Source organism: Salvelinus alpinus, chromosome 11 (assembly GCF_045679555.1).
Source record: "Salvelinus alpinus chromosome 11, SLU_Salpinus.1, whole genome shotgun sequence".
NCBI classification, from domain to species: domain Eukaryota; kingdom Metazoa; phylum Chordata; class Actinopteri; order Salmoniformes; family Salmonidae; genus Salvelinus; species Salvelinus alpinus.
In genome coordinates, this window is record NC_092096.1 from 14,172,496 (window position 1) to 14,179,715 (window position 7,220).

Consider the following 7,220-nt stretch of genomic DNA (forward strand, 5'->3'; position numbering starts at 1 on the left):
AGAAGACACTACATGTGAGGACCGTGAGAGATCCGGACACTGTCTAGAAGACACTACATGAGGACCGTGAGAGATACAGACACTGTCTAGAAGACACAACATGTGAGGACCGTGAGAGATACAGACACTGTCTAGAAGACACTACATGTGGACCGTGAGAGATACAGACACTGTCTAGAAGACACTACATGTGAGGACCGTGAGAGATACAGACACTGTCTAGAAGACACTACATGTGAGGACCGTGAGAGATACAGACACCGTCTAGAAGACACTACATGTGAGGACCGTGAGAGATACAGACACTGTCTAGGAGACACTACATGAGGACCGTGAGAGATACAGACACTGTCTAGAAGACACTACATGTGAGGACCGTGAGAGATACAGACACTGTCTAGAAGACACTACATGAGGACCGTGAGAGATACAGACACTGTCTAGAAGACACTACATGTGAGGACCGTGAGAGATACAGACACTGTCTAGAAGACACTACATGTGAGGACCGTGAGAGATACAGACACTGTCTAGAAGACACTACATGTGAGGACCGTGAGAGATACAGACACTGTCTAGAAGACACTACATGTGAGGACCGTGAGAGATACTGACACTGTCTAGAAGACACTACATGAGGACCGTGAGAGATACAGACACTGTCTAGAAGACACAACATGAGGACCGTGAGAGATACAGACACTGTCTAGAAGACACTACATGAGAGGACCGTGAGAGATACAGACACTGTCTAGAAGACACTACATGTGAGGACCGTGAGAGATACAGACACTGTCTAGGAGACACAACATGTGAGGACCGTGAGAGATACAGACACTGTCTAGAAGACACTACATGTGAGGACCGTGAGAGATACAGACACTGTCTAGGAGACACTACATGAGGACCGTGAGAGATACAGACACTGTCTAGAAGACACTACATGTGAGGACCGTGAGAGATACAGACACTGTCTAGGAGACACTACATGAGGACCGTGAGAGATACAGACACTGTCTAGAAGACACTACATGTGAGGACCGTGAGAGATACAGACACTGTCTAGGAGACACTACATGAGGACCGTGAGAGATACAGACACCGTCTAGAAGACACTACATGTGAGGACCGTGAGAGATACAGACACTGTCTAGGAGACACTACATGAGGACCGTGAGAGATACAGACACTGTCTAGAAGACACTACATGAGGACCGTGAGAGACACAGACACTGTCTAGAAGACACTACATGTGAGAACCGTGAGAGATACAGACACTGTCTAGGAGACACTACATGAGGACTGTGAGAGATACAGACACTGTCTAGAAGACACTACATGTGAGAGAACCGTGAGAGATACAGACACTGTCTAGAAGACACTACATGTGAGAGAACCGTGAGAGATACAGACACTGTCTAGAAGACACTACATGTGAGGACCATGAGAGATACAGACACTGTCTAGAAGACACTACATGTGAGGACCATGAGAGATACAGACACTGTCTAGAAGACACTACATGTGAGGACCGTGAGAGACACAGACACTGTCTAGAAGACACAACATGTGAGAACCGTGAGAGATACAGTCACTGTCTAGAAGACACAACATGAGGACCGTGAGAGACACAGACACTGTCTACATCTCCATCCATTCCCTGGTTGATAAAGCCCCGAGAGTAATCCTCTACCCCCCATGGGAGATATAAGAAGCTTTTCTTCCGCGGCCGAGTCAAGCCGTCATTCTCCCTCGGTCTGTCTGAAATGACGCCCTATTTCCATTATATTAACTATATAGTTCACTACTGTTGATGAAAGCCTCTAGGCCTCTGGTTGAAAGTAGACCACTACCATATAAGGACAAGGGTTCCATTTGGCAGGTAATCACAGTCTCACATCATTTTCCTCAGTCTACGTTTCAGGGCATGAAGAGCCAGAGCTGTGGGCACTGGGACAAAACAGAACCCTGGGGGTGTCTGATTGGAATCCAGTCGGAGGATAATCTTTCACCAGGGCAACAGGGTTTCCATGGAAATTCTCCGGTCGGGGCCGCGCAGTGCGAATTGGGGCAAGGGGAGGGCCGTCGGGGTAATTAATTCTCCTGATAATGTGCTGCTGGTAGGTCGGGGGTCACCATTACCTCTGCCACCTCCATCACATAGACCATATTGTTGGCTTTGGTGAGACAGAACGCCTGAATGAAATGGCTCTATATCAGGTATGAACAACACTCTAAATGGCTCTATATCAGGAATGAACAACACTCTAAATGGCTCTATATCAGGTATGAACAACACACTAAATGGCTCTATATCAGGTATGAACAACACTCTAAATGGCTCTATATCAGGAATGAACAACACTCTAAATGGCTCTATATCAGGTATGAACAACACAGTAAATGGCTCTATATCAGGTATGAACAACACTCTAAATGGCTCTATATCAGGAATGAACAACACTCTAAATGGCTCTATATCAGGAATGAACAACACTCTAAATGGCTCTATATCAGGTATGAACAACACTCTAAATGGCTCTATATCAGGAATGAACAACACTCTAAATGGCTCTATATCAGGTATGAACAACACTCTAAATGGCTCTATATCAGGAATGAACAACACTCTAAATGGCTCTATATCAGGTATGAACAACACTCTAAATGGCTCTATATCAGGAATGAACAACACTCTAAATGGCTCTATATCAGGAATGAACAACACTCTAAATGGCTCTATATCAGGAATGAACAACACTCTAAATGGCTCTATATCAGGAATGAACAACACTCTAAATGGCTCTATATCAGGAATGAACAACACTCTAAATGGCTCTATATCAGGAATGAACAACACTCTAAATGGCTCTATAACCTTTCGGTTACTGGCCCAACGCTCTAACCACTAGTCTACCACTCGTACACAAGCCACCTTTGTGGATCAGGGTTAATATAGCCTAGACACTGTCCTGGAGTGGCCACTCTCAGAGAGGACATCTCTGGACACGAGCCTATTGTGATCAAGAGCCCAGGGTTCTGGTCTAGGAGCACGGTGTCCCCTCTCCTACGGTCTTGATTCGGTACTGCAGTTTAACTGACGCCCCAGAAAGACCATTTACATTGACGGCCACATAGATAAGTCAGATTAGAAAATTCCTAATAAGACACTTTAGTCATAAACTTTGTGCACAAAAAAACAAACAATTTAATTATTCAAATAATTGTCGCTGAAGCCAATGTTTTTGTCATTACTCACAACTGAAGATACTAACATTTTATATGAATCAAATGTCTGCCATGTTTGTGGATGAGGCGCTGCCCCCTGTTTACACTGAGGGACAGTGTGCATGTGAGTCCGGATACAATCCGGCTACTGACGCTCCAGGAATCGGTGTGTGAAAACGTGAGTAGATTACGTTGAAAACAATGGTCGGACATCTTGGACTCAGTCTCCAGTTCTTTTATACCTCAGTGATGTGGATCAGTGTAACAGTTTAACTTTAGACCGTCCCCTCGCCCCGACACGGGCGCGAACACATCCGTTACATCAGGACGAGGCCAACAGCCGGTCCAAACTGGCCCAGTTACATGTGGCAGGGCCTTGGACAGTCCTCTGTTAATGTTACAGTACAGTATCTCTGATCTCATGGCATTGCTGTCTATGGGGACAGTTACAGTACAGTATCTCTGATCTCATGGCATTGCTGTCTATGGGGACAGTTACAGTACAGTATCTCTGATCTCATGGCATTGCTGTCTATGGGGACAGTTACAATACATCATCTCTGATCTCATGGCATTGCTGTCTATGGGGACAGTTACAATACAGTATCTCTGATCTCATGGCATTGCTGTTTATGGGGACAGTTACAATACAGTATCTCTGATCTCATGGCATTGCTGTCTATGGGGACAGTTACAGTACAGTATCTCTGATCTCATGGCATTGCTGTCTATGGGGACAGTTACAATACAGTATCTCTGATCTCATGGCATTGCTGTCTATGGGGACAGTTACAGTACAGTATCTCTGATCTCATGGCATTGCTGTCTATGGGGACAGTTACAGTACAGTATCTCTGATCTCATTTCCCCCCCAACTCTCTTATCCTCCCGATCACGATCCGTCATAAACCACACATATACATCCATGTGTACACACACACACACACACACACACACACACACACACACACACACACACACACACACACACACACACACACACACACACACACACACACACACACACACACACACACACACACACACACACACACACACACACACACACACACGTAATCCCTCGTCTCTTTATGTAATGTTCCAGGTCATGCCTGGTTATTTCTAGTTCATGTACAGAGATAGAAACATGGTCATTTTGACGTGGCTGAAACACATGACACATCATATCCTGGTGGGCTGTTTGACGTGGCTGAAACACATGACACATCATATCCTGGTGGGCTGTTTGACGTGGCTGAAACACATGACACATCATATCCTGGTGGGCTATTTGACGTGGCTGAAACACATGACACATCCTATCCTGGTGGGCTGTTTGACGTGGCTGAAACACATGACACATCATATCCTGGTGGGCTGTTTGACGTGGCTGAAACACATGACACATCATATCCTAGTGGGCTGTTTGACCGAACCGATGTTTCAGGTCTTTTTCATTTTGGGGAACACCACAGTTAGATTCCTATTACTTCATGACAGTTTGCATTCCATCCTGCTGCGTTTTTCATTGTTCATTTCACCACAGTTAGATTCCTATTACTTCATGACCGTTTGCATTCCATCCTGCTGCGTTTTTCATTGTTCATTTCACCACAGTTAGATTCCTATTACTTCATGACAGTTTGCATTCCATCCTGCTGCGTTTTTCATTGTTCATTTCACCACAGTTAGATTCCTATTACATCATGACCGTTTGCATTCCATCCTGCTGCGTTTTTCATTGTTCATTTCACCACAGTTAGATTCCTATTACATCATGACCGTTTGCATTCCATCCTGCTGCGTTTTTCATTGTTCATTTCACCACAGTTAGATTCCTATTACATCATGACCGTTTGCATTCCATCCTGCTGCGTTTTTCATTGTTCATTTCACCACAGTTAGATTCCTATTACATTATGACCGTTTGCATTCCATCCTGCTGCGTTTTTCATTGTTCATTTCACCACAGTTAGATTCCTATTACATTATGACCGTTTGCATTCCATCCTGCTGCGTTTTTCATTGTTCATTTCACCACAGTTAGATTCCTATTACATCATGACCGTTTGCATTCCATCCTGCTGCGTTTTTCATTGTTCATTTCACCACAGTTAGATTCCTATTACATCATGACAGTTTGCATTCCATCCTGCTGCGTTTTTCATTGTTCATTTCACCACAGTTAGATTCCTATTACATCATGACAGTTTGCATTCCATCCTGCTGCGTTTTTCATTGTTCATTTCACCACAGTTAGATTCCTATTACATCATGACAGTTTGCATTCCATCCTGCTGCGTTTTTCATTGTTCATTTCACCACAGTTAGATTCCTATTACATCATGACAGTTTGCATTCCATCCTGCTGCGTTTTTCATTGTTCATTTCACCACAGTTAGATTCCTATTACATCATGACAGTTTGCATTCCATCCTGCTGCGTTTTTCATTGTTCATTTCACCACAGTTAGATTCCTATTACATCATGACCGTTTGCATTCCATCCTGCTGCGTTTTTCATTGTTCATTTCACCACAGTTAGATTCCTATTACATCATGACCGTTTGCATTCCATCCTGCTGCGTTTTTCATTGTTCATTTCACCACAGTTAGATTCCTATTACATCATGACAGTTTGCATTCCATCCTGCTGCGTTTTTCATTGTTCATTTCACCACAGTTAGATTCCTATTACATCATGACCGTTTGCATTCCATCCTGCTGCGTTTTTCATTGTTCATTTCACCACAGTTAGATTCCTATTACATCATGACAGTTTGCATTCCATCCTGCTGCGTTTTTCTAAATGGGTTATCCTAAAGGTTATCCTAAAGGTTATCCTAAAGGTTATCCTCAAGGTTATCCTCAAGGTTATCCTCAAGGTTATCCTAAAGGTTATCCTAAAGGTTATCCTCAAGGTTATCCTCAAGGTTATCCTCAAGGTTATCCTAAACGTTATCCTAAAGGTTGTCCTAAACGTTATCCTAAAGGTTTTAGCTTCTGTACATCTGAAACTGGCTCCAATCCCAGTGAGATGTTAAAGTCAGGTTAAAACCATGAGGTTTGTGGCCAGCATCAGTTTGTGACCAGCATCAGTTTGTGACTAGCATCAGTTTGTGACCAGCATCAGTGTGTGAATAGCATCAGTTTGTGACCAGCATCAGCTTGTGACCAGCATCAGTTTGTGGCCAGCATCAGTGCGTGACCAGCATCAGTTTGTGACCAGCATCAGTTTGTGACCAGCATCAGTTTGTGACCAGCATCAGTTTGTGGCCAGCATCAGTTTGTGACCCGCATCAGTTTGTGGCCAGCATCAGTTTGTGACCAGCATCAGTTTGTGACCAGCATCAGTGTGTGACCAGCATTAGTTTGTGACCAGCATCAGTGTGTGACCAGCATCAGTTTGTGACGAGCATCAGTTTGTTGCCAGCATCAGTTTGTTAATATATTGGTTGACAAGCTATGACGGACAAATGTCCTTTTGTAACAACCAGAAACAAGCTATAAAAGAAGAGAGAAGATATCCTCAGTTTTCTGATTTTAAGTGGAGAAATATCCCACTGGGCACAGACGTCAATTCAACGTTTATTCCACACTGTTTTGACGTCATTTCGTGAAACAACGTTGATTCAACCAGTGTGTGTCCAGTGGGAAATGAGCATCAAACCAAATCAAATCAAATGTTATTTGTCACATACGCATGGTTAGCAGATGTTAATGTGAGTGTAGTGAAATGCTTGTGCTTCTAGTTCCGACCGTGCAGTAATATCTAACAAGTAATCTAACAATTCCCCAACAACTACCTAATACACACCAATCTAAAGGGATGGAATGAGAATATGTACATATAAATATATGGATGAGTGATGGCCGAGCGGCATTGGCAAGGTGCAGTAGATGGTATAATGTACAGTATAGACATATGAGATGAGTCATGTAAGATATGTTAACATTATTAAAGTGGCATTATTTAAAGTGACTAGTGTTCCA

The 7,220-nt window shown here is 43.5% G+C and overlaps 1 protein-coding gene across 1 annotated transcript in view; it reads right to left on the reverse strand.

The window, feature by feature from the left end:
• LOC139533608 (calcium-activated potassium channel subunit beta-4-like) overlaps positions 1-7,220 on the reverse strand; it is a 69,107-nt gene that overhangs the window by 12,059 nt on the left and 49,828 nt on the right. The gene's annotated exons all lie outside the window — the stretch shown is intronic.